This window comes from Mustela nivalis (assembly GCF_964662115.1).
Source record: "Mustela nivalis genome assembly, chromosome: X".
Taxonomy (NCBI): domain Eukaryota; kingdom Metazoa; phylum Chordata; class Mammalia; order Carnivora; family Mustelidae; genus Mustela; species Mustela nivalis.
In genome coordinates this window covers 1,760,561-1,786,749 of record NC_139040.1, presented here as the reverse complement: position 1 = coordinate 1,786,749, position 26,189 = coordinate 1,760,561, and the positions used below count along the sequence as shown (strand labels likewise).

General features: G+C 40.6%; 1 long non-coding RNA gene across 1 annotated transcript in view; it reads left to right on the top strand.

Annotated features, from left to right (window-relative positions):
- The window catches only part of LOC309856038, a 1,055,650-nt gene that overhangs the window by 626,433 nt on the left and 403,028 nt on the right, over positions 1-26,189 (top strand). The window lies entirely within an intron of this gene.

Sequence of the window (26,189 nt, the reverse complement as noted above, 5' to 3'; positions counted from 1 at the left end):
GTCAGTCTGCGAGTACCTGGGTGGCTCAGTTGGGTTAAGTGTCTGCCTTCACCTCAGGTCATGATCTCGGGGTCCTGGGATTGAGCCCTGTGTCAGGCTCAATGCTCAGTGGGGAGCCTGCTTCTCCCTCTGCCTACTGCTCCCCCTGCTTGTGTGCATGCTCTCTGTCTCTCTCTGTCAAATACATAAAACTTTTTTTTTTTTCTTAAAGTCTATCCAAAGATAGCAGACATGACAGAGGATTCCTTCCACTGCTGAGCAGGGACCTTGGAACCAATGTTCACTAGCTATTGAACTAGTGTCCCTGGAGCTAGTATCTCACCCCAACCTCAGGCACTGTCTTAGATACAGGAATACAATTGGGAAAGGGAAAAGAGGTTTTACTACTTCAAAAGACAAGGACTACATCAGTAGCTCCTAACCAGATATTTCTAGGACTCTCTTGGTGACAGTATAAAACACGAATACCTTAAAGAGAAATACAGTAGTGTTATTTTAAAAAATCACTGAGCATATCAGGTTTCTATCAAGCAGGTTGATCTCAGTACTGGTGTCCTCCCCCATAGATCTACACCTGTGAGGGCCCCAAAGCCATTTGTACTCACGTGCCCTGTAAGGACTCTGCTTATGAATGTCTTCTCCCCGTGAGTCTCCGTGGAATGCGTTACTTTTGTGATGCTTCTGTGTACAATATCGTCTTTCTGTGAAGGTCCCAAGGAAGGAAGGCTTTCACCAGGGGAACCAACACTGGTTTCATTGAATAGAAAGTTATACTGCCACCTGGCAATTTGGGGCTCCTCATTCTACTGAACAAACAAAGAAGAGGGTTACTGGGTGGTTGATTGCTCCTGATTATCAAGGGGAAATAGGATTGCTGCTACACAGTGGGGGCAGGAAGGACCATGTCTGCAACCTAGGAGACTGATCCTCTGAGAGTATAAGTTAATGGAAAACTATAGTGACTCCTGCAGGGAGGACCACTAAGGGTCAATAATGAAGATTTGTATCTTCCTACCAGGTAAACAACCACAACCACCTGAATGAGGTCATAGGGAACTTGAAACACTGGTGGAAGAAGGACGTTATAATTATTAGTAATAATTATTAATCTTCATTTAAATTGTGTTGATGATGCTTAATCTTATAATGTAGTCTATGGATTACAGCATATAAAAGTGTAATTGTAACAGAACTAGAAAAGGAACAGACGTCCCCCAGAAAATGAGAGTGTGCCCAGTGGGATTTTTGACACCCGTTCTTGGAGAAGGTGAAGTCATAGTTACCTATATGAAGCACAGTGTTGCTATTGATCATTTAAGAGAAAAATATGGATAGAAGAGTATTATGGGTGATGGGTGGTCAAAGAGGTGAGCCATGTTAGACTGACTGTTAGCAACTAGGCAGAATGCTTTCCTCTTTGTACATTCCTTCCTCAATATAAGGGAAATCCTAAGAAATATGCATCCTAGAATACATCATCAGCATGTTTCTGGGCTCAGTCCTCCAGATACTCAAGTACTCTGAGAGATACTTTTACCAAATTTGGAAGGCAGAAGAGAAGAAGCCCTTGTTCTCTGGCAGCACCAATGGACACTGGGGTGTCAAAAATAGGGTGCACATGTTTTTTCCCAGTGGCTTCTGGGAAACTTGCTGAAGATCATCCATGACATTCCTTTGGTATGCTGCAATCATTAATTTTTTTCCTCTTGTGTGCCAGTGGCAGCCTCCTTGATCTTTGCATCTTCAGCCTTATATTCATTGTGTAAACAACTGATTCCCTGTTTTCAAGCCTTTCTGCTTGAGAAAGACTGGCACTGCTTTCCTGATGAGCTTCCCTGTTCACACTATCTTTACCCAGCCTTCTTCTACACGAATGGCCTCTGCAGCATGCTCTCTGCCTGTGAATGTTTTCTACCACGCCATCTGTTCTGTGAAAGACCCATTCTCCAGGCCCTCCTCATTATGCACTGTTTTTGAACACTTTCAGCACAGTGCTGTCTTCCAGGGAGTAACTTGTGTGCCAGGCCTGTTATCTAATATTATCTAATACCATCTGTAGGATTCTGTTCCCTCTGAATATCTTCCAAAAATTGAGCCCTGCCAATGGATGCTGTCTGTGATCCCAGGTACTCCTTTTGTCTGCTGCATTCTTTGTAATGTGATCAGCACAATGTCTTCCTCTGGGTGCCTTCTGTACCTACTTTCTCCTTGGAAATGTGTATGTCTCTCTCTAAAGTTTTTTCTGGCTGTGAGAGATGACTATAGGGCATTTTCTCTGAATACTGTTTGAAGATTCATATTTTTATTTAGATTTATTTATATTTAGTTGCCTGTAACCCCCAGTGCTCATCCCATCAAGTGCCCTCCTTACTGCCCACCTGCCAGTTACTCCAGCACCTCCACAGTCTGTCTAGCAACCGTCAGTTTGTTCTCTAGAGTTAAGAGTCTCTCATGCTTTGCCTCCCTCTCAATTTTCATCTCATTTTATTTTTCCTTTCCTTCCCCTATGTTCATCTGTTTTGTTTTTTAAATTTCACATATGAGTGAAATCATATGGTATTTGTCTTTCTCTGACTGACTTATTTTGCTTAGCATAATATCCTCTAGTTCCATCCACATTGTTGCAAATGCAAAGATTTCATTTTTTCTGATGGTTGAGGAATGTTCTATTGTATATATATACCACATCTTCTTTATCCATTCATCTGTCAATAGACATCGGGACTCTTTCCACAGTTTGGCTATTGTGGACATTGCTTCTATGAACATTGGGGTGTATGTGCCACTTCAGATCATGATGTTTGGATCCTTTGGATAAATACCTAGGACTGCAATTGCTGGGTTATAGGGTAGCTCTATTTTTAAGTTTTTGAGGAATGTCCATACTGTTTTTCAGATTGGCTGCATCAGTTTGCATTCCCACCAAAAGTGCAAGAGGGATCCATTCATATTCCTATTTTTAACAGCTTTATTAATGGATATTTAACACATAAGAAGTGAGGCATATTTAAAAAGTGTATGTGTTTAATTTTGTTAATAGATATTTAATATATAAGAAACAGCATGTTTAAAGAGTATGTACTCAGTTTTCACATATGTATACATCTGTTAACCCATCACCCCATTAAAATAGTGAATGCATACATCCTCTTTCCTTGTGCCTTTTTGTAATCTCTCTGTACTATGGATTAGTTCACATTTTTTGGGTTTTACATAAGTGGAATTATACAGTACGCACTCTTTGATGCAGTGATGGAAACATTCTGAATCTTGATTGGGATTGTGTATTGTGTATGTGCGTATATTTATCAAAATTCACTGGACTGTACACTTAAATTGGGTGTGTGTTATTGTATGTTAAGTATTGTCAAATAAAAAATATAGACTTAGGAAGAAGAGCTTTTATTTAGAATAATAACTACTAGAGGGGAGAGGGATTATTGCAATAGGTCTGAAAGCATTTGGATTATGCAAAAAGTGTTTTTCTGTTATAAAGAAGAGAAAGAAAGGCTAGGAAGAACCGAATGTGGAAAAGTGGGCTGAAACGTGACATGATCACATAGTATATTTGAGAATATTTTCCCCTGAGGCCAGCCTATTCTCGGAAGGGATTTAGGCTGGGAGTAGGCCAAAGTTCAGGGACAGCGTGCGGATGGAGTTTTGGATTGATGTTGCAGTACAGATACATATTTAATAGCTCCTCAGTTTATTTTCATATCTATTCAGTTAGTACAGCTACTGTTGTAGAGGTTCCAAGATATTTGTGGGAAAACCAGAGATTGTCGATTGGAAAGGAAAAAGGGTGAGATTCCACCAGCTTTCCAGGGGTCTGGGCAGCACGAACACAAAGCCTTCGGCTTCCCGCGTTCACGCCTAATTGGCCCCTAGTGGAGGGCGAAACCGTCTTGTGTGCGCCTGCGCGCACCGCCATTTCCTGCATGGGGTGCTCGGGTCGCAGTGCCTATCGGGAAATGCGACCATCCCGAAAGCGAAATGGCTGTCCAAGGCTGCGAAGGCCCCGGTGCAGCTTGTCCTTCTGCCGTGCTGGTTCCGGGCGCTAGATGGCGCGCGAGGATCAGAAATGGGCCGGGTGCTCCGTCGGGGCCGCCGCGGGCCTGGAGGAAGCCGGCGGCGTCACCGGCCTTGGGATTGTCGCAGGCCCCTCGGACCCCGTGTGGGCCAGGGCCGCACTCCAGGCACAGGCGGCAGAAGGCGGGCGGGCTGCGTGCCCGCAAGGAACCGAAAGGGGCTCTTCAATTATGTAAGTAAAGAACATTTGTGTGTATGTGTGTGCCTTCGTGTTTTATGTCATCAATCTCGGCATACAAAGCAAATCTGTGGGTGGGGGCATCTATCTATGTTCTTAGAAACCATACCATTGTTAAAAGCCATATGAAAGTATGTTTGTACTACTGTACCGTACAGTACTGTACTGTACAGTACTACTGTACTGTCTGTACTACTGCACCCCCTGTCATGCACACACAGCCAAGAAAGTGAATTACAGTGTCACAAGATTAGAGCGACTCTTAAAGATCTAAATGATGGAGAGATGATGGGTACCATCATCTTTGCCAGTCTTAATGACTCTCTGCTACCCAGAACTTCACCGACTAGTAGTTCCAGTTAGATGCTGTATGCTGGACATGGTATAATTGCCCAACCAGGGGCGCCTGGGTGGCTCAGTGGGTTAAGCCTCTGCCTTCAGTTCAGGTCATGATCCCGGGGTCCTGGGATCGAGCCCCGCATCGGGCTCTCTGCTCAGCAGGGAGCCTGCTTCCTCCTCTCTCTCTGCCTGCCTCTCTGCCTACTTGTGACCTCTGTCTGTCAAATAAATAAAATCTTTAAAAAAAATAAAAAAAATAAAAAAATAATTGCCCAACCAGATTAATAAGGCCTTAGGTACCAAAAGAATCAAGTATTAAAGCAGATGTTGAGGAGTGCCTGAGTGGCTCAGTTGAATAAGTGCTGGATTCTTGGTTTCAGCTCTGGTTAGGATCTTCCGGTAGTAGTGGGATTGAGCCCTGTGAGGGGCTCTATGCTCAGCTCACAATCTGCTTCTGATTCTCTCTACCTCCCCCTCTGCTCCTCTCCCACCCTCTTATTCATTTGCGCGCTCTCTCTCAAACATGGTTAAATAAAATGTTTTTTAAAAAACAAATCAAGGGTCGCCTGGGTGGCTCAGTGAGTTAAGCGTCTGCCTTCAGCTCAGGTCATGATCCCAGGGTCCTGAGATCGAGCCCCGCATCGGCTCTCTGCTGAGCGGGGAGCCTGATTCTCCCTCTCCTTCTGCTGCTCCCTCGGTTCGCTCATTCATTCTCTCTCTCTCTCTCTCCCTCAAATAAATAAAATCTTTAAAAAAATAGAATAAAATCAGATGTTGGAGCACCTGGATGGCTCAGGAAGTTAAGCCTTGGACTTTGCATTTCAGCTCAGTTAATGATCTCAGGTTGTGGGATCCAGCCCCACATCCAGCTTGGAATCAGGGTATGGAGCCTGCTTGGGATTTCCTCTCTCCCTCTCTCTCCACCCCTCCCCAACCCACATAGGAGCATTCTCTTAAAAACAGCAACAGATTTTGAATCCCCTCTATCTGTCATGAAAGTATGGCATGGCTCTGCCTCAGGAATGAATCTGTTGGTGGCTATTTTTGGTGCCGGTAATAGTGGTTAAGATCTTTGTTCCTCTTGTTTGTCTTAATGGTTCAACTGTTACTACAAAATATTTGTGGAATGATAGCTTTATTTTAATTCTGGAAAGCAAAAAGACATAACTAAGCACCCAAGGAATATTTTAAGACCCATATGTGAGCTTTTATCAAATGACTTATACACTTTCAAGTAAAAGTTCTTAATTAAAATAAAGTAAATTTATTTAAAGTTTTGTCTTTAAAAATAACACCTTAGGTACATAGTATATAGCTACTGACCTGATAAATGCAATTATGTGTATCCCAAGCAATTAAGAAAAGGATAAGAAGCAGTTGTCAATCATGCATACAGACAAAACTATTTATTTACAGTTTTTTTCCAGGGCCATATTAATTCTACTGCCCTATGTCACACTTACCCTCTCATAATTTAGTCAGAGATATCAACCAACTGGACAGCCTATAGAACATCTGAACATCAGTCATCTCTATTACACTGACACCATCATACTGATTGGACAGGATGAGTAAAAGGCTTCCATAAGACCCAACATGCTCCCCAGGGTAGGCAATAAACCCTGCGAAGACTCAGGAAGTTATCAATTCAGTGAAATTTTTAGGAGTCTGGTAGTCAGGGGGCATATCAGGATTCCACCTCCAAAGTAAAAGAAAAATCATGTCTGGGATCCTCCACCACAAAGAAGGAAGTAGTGTACCTGGTAGGCCTCTTTGGGTTCTGGGGACAAAACATCCCACCCCCAGGATTATTGCTCTGGCCATATATCAGGTGACATAGAAGACTAAGAGCTTTGAGAGAGGTGTGGTGCAGGACATTAATCTGCAGCAGATGCAGGCTACTGGGCAAGGAGCCACTCGGACCATCTCATCTGACAGACTCCATGGCATCAGAAGTGTCAGTGGTGGGCAGGGATACAGTATAGAGTTTGAGACCTGCCTTTGTAGGAGAATCACCACCCTGGAGCCCCAGAACAGGACCATGCCATGCATCTCAGAGAATTATATGCCTTTCTGTAAACAGTTTCTGCTGTGTTTCTGGGCCATGGTAGAGACAGAATTCTTGACTATGGGACACCAACTGACTGTGTGTCTGGGACTTCCCATTATGAGCTGGGTCCTATCAGAGTCATGAAGTCAAATTCAGATGGTCCATCAGCAATTCACTGTAGGATGTAAATGGTATAGGTATATATGGAGTATAGCCTGGGCACAAAGAGAGGTAAGAGTAAACTCTATGAACAGTAGCCCAAACACTTATGTTATCCATCACAGTTACACTATAACCTCTCTCTCAGCTCACACCTATGATCACATGATCCCCTATTGGCCTGGTATTTAGGTAGCAGTTGAAAGTGAATAGCTGCTACATTCCAGGTATACCCAGGGATGTCCCTGAAAGACAATGGAGAAAGAAGATTTTCCCAATGACTGGAGGTCGAAGGGAAGTACTTCATCATTTTTGTGTAAGTAGCCCAGGATTGGATGATATACATATTCCTGGGCAGTGACCAATACCTAACTGAGGGCCTAGAGGGAAAAGACCTGGCAGATTGGAGACAGGAAGGTCTGAGGTTGAGGCCTATGAATATGTGTGTGTGTGTGTGTGTGTGTGTGTGTGTGTGTGTGTGTGTGTGTGAAAGTAGGCATGGAAGGAGAGTGATTTTATATCACATATTAATGCCCACCAGAAAGCAACAACAATTAAAGAGGAACTTAACAGCTGATGAGAAAAAAATGACTTTTGGGGGCTCCTGGGCGGCTCAGTCAGTTGAGCATCTGCCTTTGACTCAAGTCATGATCCCGTGGTCCTGGATCGAGTCCCACATCATCCTCCTTGTTCATGGGGGGCCTGCTTCTCTGCCTGCTGCCCCCACACTTGTGCTTGCTCTCTCTCTCTCTGACAAATAAATAAATAAAAATATTTAAAAAGAAAAAAATGACTTTTCAAGTTGATGTTAGCCACCTTTCATCATTATCCATTCTGGAACTGACACAATGGGTACATGAATGGAGTAGCCACAGTAGGACAGATGGACACTACTCTTGAGTCCAGCATTGTTTAATCCTAGTTACCAAGGCCTGCATTGCCATTGCTGGCTCTGAATATCCAGTCTTCCAGCAACAGAGACCAGTGTTGAGACCCCACTATGGTACCATTCTTCCATGTCAACTACCTGTGTGCCCCTTCTATCTTGGAAGAAACATTGTTTCTTTCTTATAAGAATAGACACCTATTCTGAGAATGGTTACTTATCCTTCTGGAAGAGCTTCAGCCAACATCACTATCCAAGGGATTCTGCGGGCCTAGAATCCCACACAAGATAATATACTGTCAGGGGATATACTTCAGAATGAAAAATGTGTGTGATTAGGCCCATAAGCATGGGATCCTCTGGTATCACCCATTGCATTATCCAGAAGCTACTAGCTTGATAGAGTGTCAGAATGTACTGCTGAACATGCAGCGGAAGCACAAAATTAGAAGTAATATTATGCAAGGGTGGAGTACCATCCTCCAGGGTACAGTATATGCATGAAATCTAAGACCTCTATATGGTGCTCTGTCCCCCTTAGGAAGAATACATGGATCTGGAAATTAAGGAGTAGAAGCTAGATTGGCCCCACTTTCTATCTTTCCCAGTGACCTATTCAGAGGTGGACCTTCCCATCTCCTGAGCTCTGAACTCTGCAGGGGTAGAGGTTCTAGTCCCTAAAGAGAGTGCACTCTTACTAGGTCACACAACCAGAGTCCTGTTGTGCTTTAGATATGACTGCTCTGTCCAGAAACCAGCAGGCAGGAAGTCACTATTTTGGCAGGGGTAATTGGTATTTATCAAGAATGAGGTAGAACTGCTATTATGATGGGGGCAGAGAGGAATATGTGAGGAACCCAGATGATCTCCTTGGTTGACTCTTGGTACCCCCTTGCCCAATTATGACTGTGAATGGGCAAATGCAACAATTCTGGCCAGAGAACAGTATGGATACCAGGTACTCCGACCCCCCAGAGATAAAGAAATGTCACCAGACTGAAGAGGTGGTGGCCGACAATGAGTAAAACCTAGAATGGAGAGTGGAGGAGGGAATTAGTGAGCTGCGTCAATGGGGTTGTACTTTGTCCCACCAACTTCTTTCTTCTAAGTTTGCCCTCAGGAAGAGAAGCCCATGGGAACCATGTAAAAACTGCTCCCTGAACATAGGGAATAGTGAGTCTGTGTGGCACAACATGTGGACCACCTGTAAGAGGCGTGTAGTCAAATGGCTGCATCAAGGTACATGCTTTCAAGATCCACTGAAGCATTTCAGCAGAGGCCATGCTATTCCCAGGCAGTTCCCTGTCAATGACTTAGCACAGCAGGGCTACTAGAGTCACTGCTCAATATGAGACTCCTCTATGGGTCATCTTTGCACGAGATCTCCCAGTTGGGCTGGCCAAGACTTTCTTAAAGTAGCACCACAGTCTGAGGTTCTCTCTTCAAATCCTTTTTCCATCTCCCTTTTCTTCCATCCTCCCTTTCTTCACTGTGGTCTTAAGGCTCTTCCTGCTCTCTCATGTGGCCTCTCCCCTTTATATTTATCAGTAAATCTTTTGTACTTCTAACTCCATTTTGGCTTTCTGGAAGACCCAAACTGACACATTTGATTGGGAGGGGTAGAGAAAACCCCTCCTTTTCTTCTTTCATGGAGAAAGTAGGAGAAAACCCAACATACTCTTTTCTCCCACGAATTTCCTTTAAAAATCACCTTGGAAATATGTGATCTTCCTTCAATTAGCCTTGATAGGATGGTGCTTATTGAAGTGGCTTTGCCATCTTTTAGTAGATTCAGCATTATAGGTTGTTCGTTTGAGGGATTTGGGGGCTGATAAAGGAAAAATACATGACCATGGGTATAGCTATAGCTGCACGTGGACAAGTTTGCACACCCTTCATAGCATGAGACCATCCAGAGGCTTATGGGTGGGCAGGGGACACTACCCAGAAAGGGAGGAGGCCAAGGTAACTTCCAAGGAATAAGGGATCACAGAGAGGGCATAAGTGTCTTGGTGATGGCAGGTCTTTGGAATCACACCATTTTAAAGGGCAGCATTGCTTTGAGATCTTATAACAACAAGCCTCTATTTTATCAATGAATAGCAGATGTGAAGTAAGGCACCCTGGGCTATACAAAGCAGGCAGGCCCTAACTGGCTAAAAATAATTAATTGTGTAAAAATTAGAGTTTGGCACAAGTGGGCTTTTGACCTGACAGGTCTCAGCCTGCAGTGAAAAAATAAAAAACATGGAAGCCAATACACAGAGGTTGTCTCAGGCTAATTCACATAACAAGCATTGTGTTGTATTTTCACCGAGACTGGAGCCTGTGCAGGGACTTAGCACCTCCTTTCCTCAGATTTGGGCTAAAATCCTGTGGAAATAGGCAGGCAACATTCCCTGTAATATTGTTACATTATCAGTAAATACTGAATAACTATGCTCTTCATTCCTTGCTCCAGATGATAGTGATACAGTGGTTAACAAAACCAATTTTGGTCCCTGCAGTCACAAAACCTTGAATTGCTAAGGAATTGTACAAATGCATATGTATTCACTGTGTTAAGTACTTAGGAAGGGTAAGTACTACAAGAGTATGTTAGAGATGGACCTAAGTCAGATGGGGGCAGGGGCACAAGGTCAGGCACCCTTGGTGCAGAAACATAAATGGTGAAACCGGAAGAATGAGTGGGAGTTATCAACAGGTGAGGGAGATCATGCTCTGGCAAAAAGAACAGAATATGCAATGAGAACAAAAGTGACCTCAACCTTAGCTACTCTCTCCCACTGCCACACCCCAGGTTTTGTCATCTCCTGTAACTGCCTCACCTTGAGAATCAGTGATTCAGTCATCCCACTCTCTGACCACCGACCCTTGCCCCACTGTGATCATTTTCTAACTTCTTCGGGGCCTTCACACATTGAATCCTCTGGATTTTCTTTATTATTATTATTATTATTATTATTATTATTATTTTATTTTTAAATTTAACTTCTTTTCAGTGTAACAGAATTCATTGTTTATGCTCCACAGCCAGTGCTCCATGCAATACTTGCCCTCCATAGTACCCACCACCAGGCTCCACCAACCTCCCACCCTCCGCCCCTTCAAAACCCTCAGATTGTTTTTCAGAGTCCATAGTCTCTCGTGGTTCATCTCCCACTCCAATTTCCCTCAACAGCTTCTCCTCTCCATTTCCCCATGTCCTCTGTGTTATTTGTTATGCTCCACAAATTAGTGAAACCATATGATAATTGACTCTCTCTGCTTGACTTAATTCACTCAGCATAATCTCTTCCAGTCCCGTCCGTCCATGTTGATACAAAGGTTAGGTATTCATCCTTTCTGATGGAGGCATAATACTCCATAGTGTATACGGACCACATCTTCCTTATCCATTTGTCCCTTGTAGGGCACCTTGGTTCTTTCCACAGTTTGGCGACCATGGCCATTGCTGCTATGAACATTGGGGTACAGATGGCCCTTCTTTTCACTATATCTGGATCTTTGGGGTAAATACCCAGTAGTGCAATTGCAGAATCATAGGGAAGCTCTATTTTTAATTTCTTGAGGAATCTCCACACTGTTCTCCAAAGTGGCTGCACCTACTTGCATTCCCACCAACAGTGTAAGAGGGTCCCCCTTTCTCCACATCCCCTCCAACACATGTTGTTTCCTGTCTTGTTACTTTGGGCCACTCTAACTGGTGTAAGGTGGTGTCTCAGTGTGGTTTTGGTTTGAATCTCCCTGATGGCTAGCGATGAACATTTTTTCATGTGTGTGATAGCCATTTGTATGTCTTCATGGGAGAAGTGTCTGTTCATATCTTCTGCCCATTTTTTGACATGACTGTCTGTTTCGTGTGTGTTCAGTTAGAGAAGTTCTTTATAAAGCCTGGAGATCAGCCCTTTGTCTGTATTGTCACTTGAGAATATCATCTCCCATTCCGTGGGTTGCCTCTTTGTTTTGTTGACTGTTTCCTTTGTTGTGCAGAAGCTTTTGATCTTGATGAAGTGTCGAAAATTAATTTTCGCTTTTGTTTCCTTTGCCTTTGGAGACATCTTGAAAGAAGTTGCTGTGGCTGATTTTGAAGAGGTTACTGCCTATGTTCTCCTCCAGGATTCTGATGGATTCCTGTCTCACATTGAGGTCTTTTATCCATTTTGTGTTTATCTTTGTGTACAGTGTAAGAGAATGGTCGAGTTTCATTCTTCTACACGTAGCTGTCCAATTTTCCCAGCACCATTTACTGAAGAGACTGTCTTTTTTCCACTGTATATTTTTTCCTGTTTTTTTGAAGATTATTTGACCATAGAGTTGAGGGTCCATATCTGGGCTCTCTACTCTGTTCCACTGGTCTATGTGTCTGTTTTTATGCCAGTACCATGCTGTCTCGGTGATCACAGCTTTGTAGTAAAGCTTGAAATCAGGCAACGTGATGACCGCAGTTTTGTGTTTCTTTTTCAACATTTCCTTACCTCTGCTAATTTTTATTTATTTATTTGTTTAAAAGAGAGAAAGAGAGAGAGAGAGAATGTACACAAGCAGTGGGGAGGGCAGAGAGAGAGGCAGGCCCCTCATCGAGTAGGAGCCTGATGGAAGACTCGATCCCAGGACCCTGAGACCACGACCCGATTTTAATAATGACGCTTAACAACCAAGCCACCTAGGCATCCCTCATTTTTAAATCAGATTGTTTGGTTTGTTATTGAGTTGTAGGAGTTCTTTATATATTTTTGGATGTTAACCCTTTATTGGATATATGATTTGCAAATATCTTCTCCCATTCAGTAGGTTTTTAAAAAAAATTTTGTTGGTGGTTTCCTTCGCTGTGCAAAAGCCTATTATTTTCATGTCGTCTGAATTGTTTATTTTTGTTTTTGTTTTCCTTGCCTGAAGAGACAGATCCAGAAAAATATTGCTGATACCAATGTCCCAGAGTTTATTGCCTATGTTTTCTCTTAGGATTTTTATGGTTTTGGGTCCTACATTTAGGTCTTAATCCATTTTGAGTTTATTTTTGTGTATGGTGTTAGAAAATGGTTCAGTTTTATTCTATTGCATGTAGCCATCCTGTTTTTCTAGCACCATTTATTGAAGAGACTGTCTTTCCCCCATTGTATATTCATCTTCCTTTGTCATAGATTAATTTATCATATAAGCATTGGTTTATTTCTGGACTCTCTCTTCTGTTCCAGTGTCTACCTTTGTGCCAGTATCTTACTATTATGATTCTATAGCTTCATAATATAGTTTGAAATCTGGAATGGTGACACCTCCAGCTTTGCTGTTCTTTCTCAAGATTATTTTGAAGGGGATTAAGAGGTACAAACTTCCAGTTATAAAATAATTCACAGGGATGAAAAGTTCAGCATAGCAAATATAGCTAATAATATGGTAATAGCCTTGTATGGTACCAGATTGTAACTACATTTATCATGGTGAGCACTGTGTAATGTATAGAATTGTTAAATCAAAATGTTGTACACTTAAACTAATATATTATTGCATGTCAATTATACTTCAATTAAAAATAAACAATGTTTGGGGCACCTAGGTGGCTCAGTGGGTTAAGCATCTGTCTTTGGCTCAGTCACGATCCCAGGGTCCTGGGATTGAGCTCTGCATCAGGCTCCCTTCTCCCTCTCCCTCTGCTTGTGTGGACATGCTGTCTCTCTCTTTAAAAGAAATTTTTAAAATAAAAAAAAATAGTTTTCGTATAATTAATAGTCTCTCATGGTTTTACTCCCTCTCTGATAACTTCCCATCAAAATGAATAAATAAATGTTTTTATTGTTAAATATAGCATGTATACAAAATAAATATGATATATGCATATCAACTCTTTAAAAACTAATGGAATATTAAACACCCATGAATCCATTATTCAGGTAAGCTTCAGGTATGGAACTCCCTTGACCCTCTTCATTTATATTCCGTTCTAGGCCACACTCATGACACTATCCTACATCACTGTAACTTCTAAAAACTCATTTAAATTGAGATATAATTGACATATACATATAACAGTGTGTAAGTTTAAGGTATAAAAAGTGTTGATTTGAAGGGTACCTAGGTGGTGCAGTCAGTTGAGTGTCTGACTCTTGGTTTCAGCTTGGGTCATGATCTTAGGGTTGTAAGATCAAGCCCTGTGTTGGACTCAGTTCTCAGCAAGGAACCTGTTTAAGATTCTCTGTCCCTCATCCTGCCTCTAGCTCTCTCCCTCTCTCTAAAATAAATAAATATAACATAATAAAAATCATAAAAACACAAAAAATCTCTAAAAAAGTGTTGATTTGATACATTTATATATTGCAATATGCTACCACCTTAGCCTTTGCTAAACCTCTATCATTCCACATAATTGTCATTCCTTTTTTGTGATGGAAACACGGTCATATTTTAATGTGATTTTCTTGTTCTCCATAGGAGCATTTTTTAGCCATATATTACCGTACCACTTATCCTCATTTCTTCTACCATCATCCTAGTCCAATTTATGACAATAACTCCCATATGTCAATAGCTTCCTAAATTGATTTTGCATCCACTTTGCCTCATTCTTATGCATTCTTCATATAGCAGCCAGAATTATTTTTTAAATACAAATCAGATTATGTTCCTTCCCTGCCCAAAACTCTTCAATTGCTTCCCACTGCTTTCTTAGAATGAAAAACATTGTTAGTAACAATAAATGGCATTTGCTGAATTGTGGTAATGCTCAATGTATCGGGCACTACATCATTTGACTTTCACAGTGTTGCAAATGATTATTTCACTTCCATTATTTTTCTTGTTTATAGTGGTGGGTAAGCAGAAATCTGTAAGGTCTAATGTAATTGCTGAATGACACATTTAAAAGTGGTGAAGCTGGAATTCCAGGCTGGGGCCTTTTCAGCTACAGAGTATGTCTTTGAAACAGAGAGTCCTGAGTGAAATGACTTATTTTCTATATTTTCATCTCTGTTCCTCCTCTAGTATTCCCAACAGGGAACATAGACATATAGATAAAAAGGAACTGGAAAAAAAAGACAGTCTCTTCAATAAGTGGTGCTGGGAAAATTGGACAGCTATGTGTAGAAGAATGAAACTTGACCATTCTTACACCATACACAAAGATAAACTCGAAATGGATAAAAGACCTCAACATGAGGCAAGAATCCATCAGAATCCTAGAGGAGAACATAGGCAGTAATCTCTTCGATATCAGGCACAGCAACTTCTTTCAATATATATCTCCAAAGGCAAAGGAAACAAAAGCGAAAATGAACTTTCGACACTTCATCAAGATCAAAAGCTTCTGCACAGCAAAGGAAACAGTCAACAAAACAAAGAGGCAACCCACGGAATGGGAGAAGATATTCTCAAGTGACAATACAGACAAAGGGCTGATCTCCAGGCTTTATAAAGAACTTCTCTAACTGAACACACACGAAACAGACAGTCATGTCAAAAAATGGGCAGAAGATATGAACAGACACTTCTCCCATGAAGACATACAAATGGCTATCACACACATGAAAAAATGTTCATCGCTAGCCATCAGGGAGATTCAAACCCTGTGTTGGAATCAGTTCTCAGCAAGGAACCTGTTTAAGATTCTCTGTCCCTCATCCTGCCTCTAGCTCTCTCCCTCTCTCTAAAATAAATAAATATAACATAATAAAAATCATAAAAACACAAAAAATCTCTAAAAAAGTGTTGATTTGATACATTTATATATTGCAATATGCTACCACCTTAGCCTTTGCTAAACCTCTTACACCACCTTACACCAGTTAGAGTGGCCCAAAGCAACAAGACAGGAAACAACATGTGTTGGAGAGGATGTGGAGAAAGGGGGACCCTCTTACACTGTTGGTGGGAATGCAAGTAGGTGCAGCCACTTTGGAGAACAGTGTGGAGATTCCTCAAGAAATTAAAAATAGAGCTTCCCTATGATTCTGCAATTGCACTACTGGGTATTTACCCCAAAGATCCAGATATAGTGAAAAGAAGGGCCATCTGTACCCCAATGTTCATAGCAGCAATGGCCATGGTCGCCAAACTGTGGAAAGAACCAAGGTGCCCTACAACGGACGAATGGATAAGGAAGATATGCTCCATATATACAATGGGGTATTATGCCTCCATCAGAAAGGATGAATACCTAACCTTTGTATCAACATGGACGGACGGGACTGGAAGAGATTATGCTGAGTGAATTAAGTCAAGCAGAGAGAGTCAATTATCATATGGTTTCATTTATTCGTGGAGCATAACAAATAACACGGAGAACATGGGGAGATGGAGAGGAGAAGGGAGTTGAGAGAAATTGGAGTGCGAGGTGAACCATGAGAGACTATGGACTCTGAAAAACAATCTGAGGGGTTTGAAGGGGCAGGAGGTGGGAGGTTGGGGGAGCCTGGTGGTGGGTATTATGGAGAGCATGTATTGCATGGAGCACTGGGTGTGGTCCATAAACAATGAATTTTAGTACACTGAAAAGTAATTAAAAATTAAAATTTTTTATAAACAGGAATTGGCTCATACAATTGTAGGGTGGGGGCTGCTGAGTCTGACATCTTTAGTGTCGGCAGATCCAGGGAAGAGTAAATGTTGCAGCTGATGTCTGAAGGCAGTTTGGTGAAAATTTTCTTCCTCTTTGAGGAACCTCAGTCTTCTCTCTTAAGGCCTTCAACCATATAGATGTGGTCCACTCAGATTATGGAGAGTAATCTGCTTTATTCAAAGTCCACTAATTCAAATGTTTATCACATATAAAAATGTCTTCACAGCAACATTTGTATAGATGTTTCACCAAGTAACTGGGAATTATAGCTTAGTCACATAAAATTGACCACCATATTCCCTGACTATAATTTCATGGTAAAGAATTAAAACAACAAAAACATATTGAAGAAATACTGAAAGTCATACTCCCATCTCCATTCCCTTCCTTCCAGAAAAGGTGAGCACTGTCAGTCTCTCAGTGAGCATCCTTCCAGAACTCTGCCTGTCCCCTTAACATTTATACATATAAATATATACATATATAATTTGATATTATTTTATTTAAATGGGGTCATTCTATACTATTGTTTGGTTCTTGCTTTCCCTCTTGAATGGTAAGTCACATATATTTATCTTTTTCGTAACTTGGACAAACAAAACATTTATTCAATGTTTACAACATTGAATGATACCATTGAATAAAGAGCAAAAGAATCTCTTTGACTCTTTCCTGGACTTCACTGTTCTCCCAAAAGTAAATATTCTTATCATTTGGTATGTACCTATGAAAACTGTAGACAGAATATTATATACAGAGGTGAAGATGGCAGGATTTGACTCTTGTCAGCAGGCTTCCCGCTGAGTAGGAATAATAATAATGATTAATAATTGTAATAATATTATTAATAATAATGAGTAGTAATAATCTGATTATCTTTCTCCTAGGCATTTCTTGGGATGCTTCGATGTAGCTTTCATGATTACTCTGTTCTTCAAGTTTATCTCATGTAACTGAATTAAAAAATGACTCCATTGAGGTCCCTTAGAGGTAACATGGTAAGCTTGGAGGAATACTTATGTGTGCACAAAACTTGTGAGTCTGAATCATATGCAGAACAGGAACTCAGGGTTGCTGGTGAGTCATCCTATGCTTTTGAAGATCATGTAAAATGGATGATAATGATGTTGTTCATTCACTGTCCCTTTAGAGGTTATGGCACAATTTCAAATCGTGGGAGATATTTCATTTACAGAAATGGAAGCAGTCATACTTGTATGAAGCACTGGAAGATTTCAACCAGAAACCAGAAAATAATTTAACAAAACCCCAACATGTCATCAGTCTTTCATCTTGACAAATACACCTTACAAATAGACTCTGATATCCTGTAATTCAATAAATAAATGAGATGCCTGAGAAAGAAATATTTTGCACAGCAGTAAATGGGGAGATGGAGAGGAGAAGGGAGTTGGGAGAAATTGGAAGGGGAGGTGAACCATGAGAGACTATGGACTCTGAAAAAAACCTGAGGGTCTTGAAGGGGCGGGAGGTGGGAGGTTGGGGGAACAAGGTGGTGGGTATTAGGGAGGGCACTGATTGCATGGAGCACTGGGTGTGGTGCAAATACAGTGAATACTGTTACACTGAAAACAAATTAAAAAAATAAAAATTAAAATAAAAAAGATGAAGCAAAATATTAAAGCATACATTTACTGCTGTGCAAAATATTTCTTTCTCAGGCAACTCATTTATTTATTGAATTACAGAGTATCACAGTCTGTCTCCTTTTTAAATAAAGATCTTATTTATCTATTTGACAGAAGGACAGAGCACAAGCGGTGGGAGTGGCAGCAGCGGGAGAAGGAGAAGCAGGCTCCCTGTGGAGCAAGGAGCCCAACGGCGGGCGGGAGGACTTAGCAGCGGGAGTGAGGGTCGATCCCAGGACCTGATTCCAGAAACTTAACCAACCGAGCCACCCAGACACCCCCAACTCTCTCTCTCCTTTATATGCTTTCTTCCTCTCCATTCTCACTCCTGCATAAATTATATCCAAATTAGCATGATATGACATTGAGATTATGTCATATGAAATGGTCTATAGGAATAGGAAAGAAGCTTGTTTGACTTGCACATGTGCCACTATGAAGCATGTGAAAAACCTAAGCCCATTCCTATGCAGGACTGTCTGACTGACAGCTGTAGAAATCACCCTTTCCCTATAAAGCTGGAGTCAAGTACTATAAGCTCCAGATTGAAGAAGTATATAAAGGTCAAGAATAATTTTTCAACAAGAAAGCCAAGGCTTTGATTGTGTGGATTTATTAGACCATTACCTGCAGAAGTTTCCAAGAAAAATACCAGGGGAAGGGAGGGGTGGTCCTAGTGGGTTGGACCAGAGCAGGGGCATAAATTTGGACCTGTAGCAGGCTGAATAAAGACCTCAAAAGAAAGTAGGTTCTAATTCCTGGAACTTGTAAATATCACTTGATCTGGGAAGAAGAATTTTGCACATATGATTAAGTAAAGGATTTTGAGATGGGAATATTATCCTGGGTTATCCAGGTGGGCCAAATTAAATCACAACTGTCCTTATAAGAGAGAGGCAGAGGAGATCTCTCTATGTTACACACACACACACACACACACACACACACACGCACGGTGGGGGGCAGTGGGGAAGAAAGTAATGTGGAGGAGTAGAAACTAGAAAATACTGAATTGTGTGAGTGGAGTGATGTAAACAGAAGCCAAGGAATGCTGGCAATCAACAGCAGCTGGAAGGCAAGGAAGGATCCTCCTCTACAGCCTCCAGAGAGAGCTTAGGCTTGCCAAACTTGATTCATCCCAGTGATACTAATTTTAGACTTCTGTCCACCAGAACTGTAGTAGAATAAATTTCTGTTTTACGCCACCCAGTTTGTGGTAATTTGTTAAAGCATATCTAGAAAACTCATACAGGACCAAATCTAATTTTTCAAGTGTGAGCCACAACTTCCATAAACACCTGTAAGCCAATTTTAAAGATTAGATAGATGGTCATAGCAGACTTAGGAGCTTTCGAGAAGCAACCATGAACATGCTTAGATCCACAGATCTAATATTTTTATTTGGGGGGAATTCCCATTTTTAATTGCACTATTTTGGGGGTTATTGACTTTATAACTTCTTTATATATTTTATATTTTTTGGATATTAACCCCATTCAGTACATTATCTTGTTGTTTTGTTGTTGATTTCCTTTGCTGCACAAAAGCTTTTTATTTTGATGGAATCCCAATAGTTTAATTTTGTTTTTGTTTCCCTTGCCTTAAGAGAAATATCTAGAATCTTGTAGGAGTTGTATTGTTACATGTCTCACATTTAGGTCTTTAATCCATTTTAAGTTTATTTTTGTGCATGGTGTTAAAAAGTTGTCCTATTTCACACTTTATGTGTAGCTGTCCAGTTTTCCCAACACCATTTATTGAAGAGACTCTTTTCTTCATTGCATATTCTTGGCTATTTTGTCATAGATTAGTTGAGCATATAAGTGTGGGTTTATTTCTGGGCTCTCTATCCTGTCCCAGTGACCTATATGTCTGGTTTTGTGCAAGTACCATGCTGTTTTTATTACTATAGCTATGTAGTATAGCTTGAGATCCGGGATTGTGATGCCTCCAGCTTCGTTCTTTCTCAAGAGTGCTGTGGCTGGGGCACCTGGTTAGCTCAGAGGGTTAAGCCTTTGCTTTTGGCTCAAGTCATGATCTCAGGGTCCTGAGATCGAGCCCCCTGTCAGGCTCTCTGCTCAGCGGGGAGCATGCTTCCCCCTCTCTCTCTCTGCCTGCCTCTCTGCCTACTTGTGATCTCTCTGTCAAATAAATAAAATCTTTAAAAAAAGAGTGAACAGCTGTGGCTGTTCAGTGTCTTCTGTGGTTCCATACAAATCTTAGTATTTTGTGAAAAATCCCGTTGGTATTGTGATAGGGGTTGCACTGCATCTGTAGATTGTTTTAGGTAACATGGATGTTTTAACAATATTAATTCTTACAGTCTATGAACATAGAATATCTTTCCATTTGTTATGTTATTTTCAGTTCTCTCATCAGTGTTTTATAGTTTCCAGAGTACAGGTTTTTCACTTCTTTTGTTAGGTTTATTCTGATGTATTTTATTTCCATTTTGCTATTTGTTTTCTGGTTGTTTGTATAGTTCTTTTGTGTTCCTTTCCTTTTCGTTTGCTCTTTTTTTTGTGATTGATGAGTTTATATAGTGTTAGGTTTTGCTTTCTTTCTCTTTATTTTTTTGTGTATCTATCATAGGTTTTGGGTTTGTGGTTACAATGAGGTTCATATATAATCCTATGTTAGTAGCAGTCTGTATTAATTTGATGGTTATTTAAGTTCAAATACATTTTTAAAAGAAGAAAAAACTCTTCTTTTTCTTTTTCCCTTCTCTTTTCCCTCCACATTTTATGTATATATTATCACATAGTACTTCTTTTTATTCATTACTTTCTTATGCTTAAGAATAAGCATAAGAAAGCTCCACTTAAAGAAGTCCCTTCAGCGTTTCTCATAAGGCTGGTTTGGTGGTGATAAACTCCTTTATTTTTCATTTGTCTGGGAAAATTTTAATCTCTTCTTCAAATCTGAATGATAACCGCTGGATAAGAATATTCTATCTTCTATCTTCTAAGAATATTCTATCAACCAAGAATATTCTTGGTTGTAGACTTTTTCCTTTTAGCACTTTGAATTTATCAGGCCACTCTCTTCTGGCCTGCAAAGTTTCTGCTGATAGCCTTATAGGATTTCACTTATAGGTAATTTTCTATTTCTCTCTTACTGATTTTAGATTCTCTTTGTCTTTAACCTTTGGCATTTTAATTATTATGTGTAGTGTTGTGGACCTCCTTGGGTTCATCTTGTTTGAAACTCTGTGCTCCTTGGAGTTGGGTGTCTATTTTCTTCCCCAGTTTAAGGACATTTTCAGCTTAATAATAATAATTCTAAAAAGGCAAATGGCCAAGATACCTCTGAATGAACATTCCCATGCTATTTATGGATTTAACAAAGTAACTTTTTCCAAAACTTTGAGCATTGGCTAAAAATATAATCAAACACCTAAGAAATTAATATAAACTACCAGCCTAGTATATCAGACTCTCTTTAGTGTCTCATACACCTTTAAAAACAGGCAGAAGTGGAAGAGATGTTTGAACTATCAGGGTCTCAGTGCTCCTAGGCTAGACTCCTGGACTGTGATGGTACTAATACCTCCTGCCAGCAGGGGGTGGCAGTCCAGACAGCATGGCTCTGGACTTGGAAAGGGAGGAAGGGTCTGAGAATTGCCAATTACATTCTCCCCTGTTCCCTTCCCCCTACACAGAAGCCCGAAAGTCCAGGGGAGTGCTCTCCCCACAGGATGCTGGGGAGCAGAAGAAACTGTTTCCAGTTCATGCAAGGAGTATGTGTGTGCAGATCATATACTATCCAAACATGTGCAGATTACAACCCATTGGGATTGTCCCAACCAGAGTTAAAGAGGATTTGCAGAGGTAGCTCTAAAGAGTTGCTCTGGGCTGTGGTGGATTCAGCCAGATTATAATGCTCTGAAATAGCCTTTTCCTACTGGAGACACACAAAGAGGAAGACAACATCTAATAGAGCAGTATGGCTGGAGAGGTATGGAGGAGGGATGGGGACACCCAGGACTGGGAGCTCTCCACATTGGAAGGGAAGAAGTTGTCTTCCTTTTCCCTCTATTTTGTTTTTGGGAAATCCTGTCAGTGTTCTTTTCATCATGGTTCCTGTTTCTTTGTCTTTATGAGAGATACTGTTAACTTTCACCTCTCTAATTTAGTCATCAAGAGTGTCATCAGCCCTTCTATTGGAATTTTTTCATTATTTTGGGCAACACAATTAACTTTCAAGGATTCCCGTTATTTCTTTTTCAAATTAGCTTTAGTATTCTCCAGGTTAACTAGATATATTTCTAGTCTGTTGTTAGTGATAACAAAGACACTGCTCCTGAAAAGCTTCTAGATGTACGCATTGGCCTTACTGTCAACCTAGAGGAGACTCCCTGATTTGACATTGGATCCTATGCAGGTATAGGGAACTGAAACCGCTACTGCAGAGTATTGGCAGCTAATGATGTTAGTGCATTTAAGGTTTTAGTTAAACTACTCTGTCCAGAGCCTAGAAGTTGTCTATTAGCTTCAGAGGTCCAGATATGTATGGCCATACAAATTCAACACTTAATTTGCAAAATGAACAAACGTGTTTGAAGTGAAGTCTTTTGGAGGCCAGCTACACCTGGCATCTCCAGACCGAGCTCAAGAAACACTGTTTTTGGCAAAAACCACCCACAACCTGGGGAATCCTTGAACCACTACTCAGTTACTCAGGAAAATGCCTCCTATGCTTCCAATAATCCCCTAGTCTCTCCTTTCCTTCCCATGTCCTTGAGGCTGAGGTTTTGAGTGTAATTGATATACATTCCTTATTGGGTGAAGGACACTTAAGACTCCATTTATGAAATATTGGATATGAAAATATTGCATATGAAATATTGGATATCCAGTATGAAATATTGGATATTGTCATTTTTTGAGATACTGATTTAAGTTTAATCTCTCACTGAAGTATGCGTTTAGGTGTTATAACTCATTTCCTTATGGGACTAAAAGGAAATTTTTGTATAGTGAAAATTTTGTTGTGGCAATTAAGAGCTTGCACACATGCTGGGATGACTAAACTCGCGGAATGTGTTTCTACCTCCATCCTCCTTGGTTGCTAAGAACCACAGTAATGTTAAAAGTGAAAGACTAAAAGTTCTAGAATAGAAATGCTAAGCCCCTGAGTGGAGCATTTGCATAGAGAACTATTACTGGTCTGTTAATTTGGCATCCTTTGGAAAACTGACCCCTCAAAAATGAAAAACTGAAGCCCCTCCCAAAAGGCTGGCAGGAAACCTACATTTCTGGAGTTTTCATGGTTATTAGACCCAAGAACAAGAAATGTTAAGTCTGGAGCCAGATGCTGATATGTCACCACTCTCACATAAGATCACTGCTCAAGGCTTGGACTCATGAAGCAGTAGGTAGGCATGGACAAAACCTCATGTCTCCATGAGCTGATCAAGGTTTCCAGGATAGTGGTTAGCTACAAGAACTACTGACCAAGATAAGGACATTCCACCTTGTCCAAATCTAGGCCTACACACTACTGATTTCAGGTGAGCAACATTAACATGTTGCCTCCACAAGGCAATCCTCCTTCATCATATCAAAAGCAGGAAGACAATATTCTCCAGCCTACAATATCCCTGTGCTTCCTATGTATTCTTCAGAAGTGTAAAATTCGACTTCAGTCGTTGGGACCCTCCAGTCATCATATACTCTTGAACGGCCATCATTGTGACCTGAATAAGTGAAGTCTAGTAAATATGATAACACAAGCCAGCCTGAAATAAGGAATAAAACCCACCTTCCCACCAGAAAAACACGAAGGAACTCCAAAGTCCAAGCTTACTGTACTACAAAGATAATCCTAAAAATTTATAAGACATAATATTACATAAGTATTACACAAAATCTCTACTTTGTGTTTTTTATGAGTGCCCAAATGTCTGAAGAAACCCATGTCTTCTTTTTCCATGAAAATATTACTCATATTTTTCCTACCTAGAAACAAGCAGTTCCATTGCTCATTCTTATTTTCCACTTAATTCTGTTTATAACATCATATTTTGTTCAATACAATCTCCATTCAAAGCACCATTCCAGTTCTCAGCACTATAATACTACAAGCTATGTGTTTCTCCCCACAAATCAAGCAAATGATGAAAAATACAAATAACATGAAAAAATTAGGAAGACTCAATACTGTCAGGAAGTCAGTTCTTCCCAAATTGATCTGTAAGTTGAATGCAGTTTCAGTGAAAATCCCACCAAGCTATTTGTGTGGATATTAACAAACTGATTCTAAAGTTTATATGGAGAGACAAAACACCCAGAATAGCCAAGTCAGTATTGAAAGAGAACAAAGTTGGAGGGCTGACACTACCCAATTTCAAGACTTATTGTAAAGCTACAGTAATCAAGATAGTGTAGTATTGGCAAAACAATAGATAAATAGATTAATAGAACAGAATAGAGAGCCCATAAAATGACCAACATATAGTCAACAGATCTTCCACAAAGGAGCAAAGACAGTCTTTTAGACAAATGGTGCTGGAACAAGTGGACATCTACATGCAAAAAAAAAAAAAAAATTAGACACAGACTTTACACCCTTCACAAAAATAAATTTAAAAAATGGAAAGAACCTAGATGTCCATCAACAGAAGAATGGATAAAGAAGATGTGGTGGGTCACCTGGTGGCTCAGTGGGTTAAGCCTCTGCCTTCAGCTCAGATCATGGTCTTAGGGTCCTGGGATTGAGCCCTGCATCAGGCTCTCTCTCTGCCTGCTGTTCTGCCTACTTGTGATCTCTCTCTCTGTCAAATAAATAAATAAAATCTTAAAAAAAGATGTGGTACACACACACACACACACACACACACAATAGAATACTATGCACCCATCAAAAGAAATGAAGTCTTGCCATTTGCAATGACGTGAATGGAACTAGAGGCTATTAGGCTGAGCAAAATAAGTCAATCAGAGAAAGACAATTATCATATGATCTCCCTGATATGAAGAAGTTTAGAGGCAAAGTGGGGGGTTTGGGGGATAGGGAAGGAAAAAATGAAACAAGATGGGATCAGGAGAGAGACAAACCATAAGAGACTCTTAATCTCACAAAACAAACTGAGGGTTGCCGGGGGGGAGGGGAGTTGGGAGAGGTGGTTGGGTTATGGGGATGGTATGTGCTATGGTGAGTGCTGTGAAGTGTGTAAACCTGGCGATTCATAGACCTGTACCTCTGGGGCTAATAATACATTATATGTTAATAAAAAATTAAAAATAAAAAGAGTGCCTGGGTAGTGCAGTTGGTTAAGTGTCTGACTCTTGGTTTTGGTTCAAGTTGTGATCTCAGGGTCATAAGATCCAGTCCCAGACTGGACTCCACAGTCAGCACAGAGTCTGCTTGAAATTCTGTCTCCCTGTCCCTCTGCCCCTCCTGCTCATTCTCTCTCTCTCTCAAATAAATAAATAAATAAATCTTTAAAAAAATAAAATGGACTGTAGACCTAAATGTAAAACACAAAACAATAAAACTCCTAGAAGATGACACAGGGTAAAAGCTAAGTGCCCTTGGGTATGGCAATGACTTTTTAGATATAACACCAAAGACGTAATTCATGAAAGAAATAATTGATAAGCTGTACTTCATTAAAATTAAAAAATCCTGTGAAAGACAATGTCAAGAGAATGAGAAGATATGATCCATATATACAATGGAGTATTATGCCTCCATCAGAAAGGATGAATACCCAACTTTTGTATCAACATAGATGGGACTGGAGGAGATTATGCTGAGTGAAATAAGTCAAGCAGAGAAAGTCAATTATCATATGGTTTCACTTACTTGTGGAGCATAACAAATAGCATGGAGGACATGGGGTGTTAGAGAGGAGAAGGGAGTTGGGGTAAATCGGAGTGGGACATGAAGCATGAGAGACTGTGGACTCTGAGAAACAAGGTTTTGGAGGGGAGCGGGTGACACGATGGGTGAGCCTGATGGTGGGTATTGTGGAGGGCACGTATTGCAGGGAGCTCTGGGTGTGGTGCATAAACAATGAATCTTGGAACAATGAAAAAATTTTTAAAAGATTGAAAAAAAAGACAAGCCACAGACTGGGAGAAAATATTTGCAGAACAAACATCTGATAAAGGATTGTTATCCAAAATGTATGAAGAGCATTTAAAACTCAAAAATAAGAAAACAAACAGCCCTATTTAAAAATGAGCAAAAGACCTGAAAATACACTTCACCAAATAAGACATACCAGATGTCAAGTAAGCACATGAAACTATGCTCCACATCATATGTCATCAGGGAAATGT